Source organism: Micropterus dolomieu, linkage group LG23, assembly GCF_021292245.1.
Source record: "Micropterus dolomieu isolate WLL.071019.BEF.003 ecotype Adirondacks linkage group LG23, ASM2129224v1, whole genome shotgun sequence".
In the NCBI taxonomy this organism is placed as follows: domain Eukaryota; kingdom Metazoa; phylum Chordata; class Actinopteri; order Centrarchiformes; family Centrarchidae; genus Micropterus; species Micropterus dolomieu.
The window spans coordinates 20,102,558-20,102,945 of record NC_060172.1 but is presented as its reverse complement, the minus strand read 5'-3'; positions in this window follow the sequence as shown (position 1 = coordinate 20,102,945).

Below are 388 nucleotides of genomic sequence, written 5' to 3'. Positions count from 1 at the left end.
ATTTAAAATGGCTCTCTTCAATGTGAGATCACTTTCAAGTAAGACTTTCATCTTAAATGATTTTATCTTGTCTGCAAATCTAGATTTTATGTTTTTAACTGAATCCTGGTTGCAAATGAATGACTATAGCCAGCTAGCTGAACTGTGTCCGCCTCAATATGATTGTTTTAGTCAACCGAGGGTCAGTGGTCGTGGTGGTGGGTTAGTGAGCGTGTATAGGAAAAATTTAAAATGTCATCAAGTACGCTGTGATGAATGTAACTCCTTTGAAGTTCTCACTCTTAAAGTTGGAGGGCTGCAACCTATCATATTTGTTATAATTTATCGCCCCCCAAAACCGCCTGGAGGATTTTTATCAGAACTTCCTGAATTTTTATCTACTCTGGTT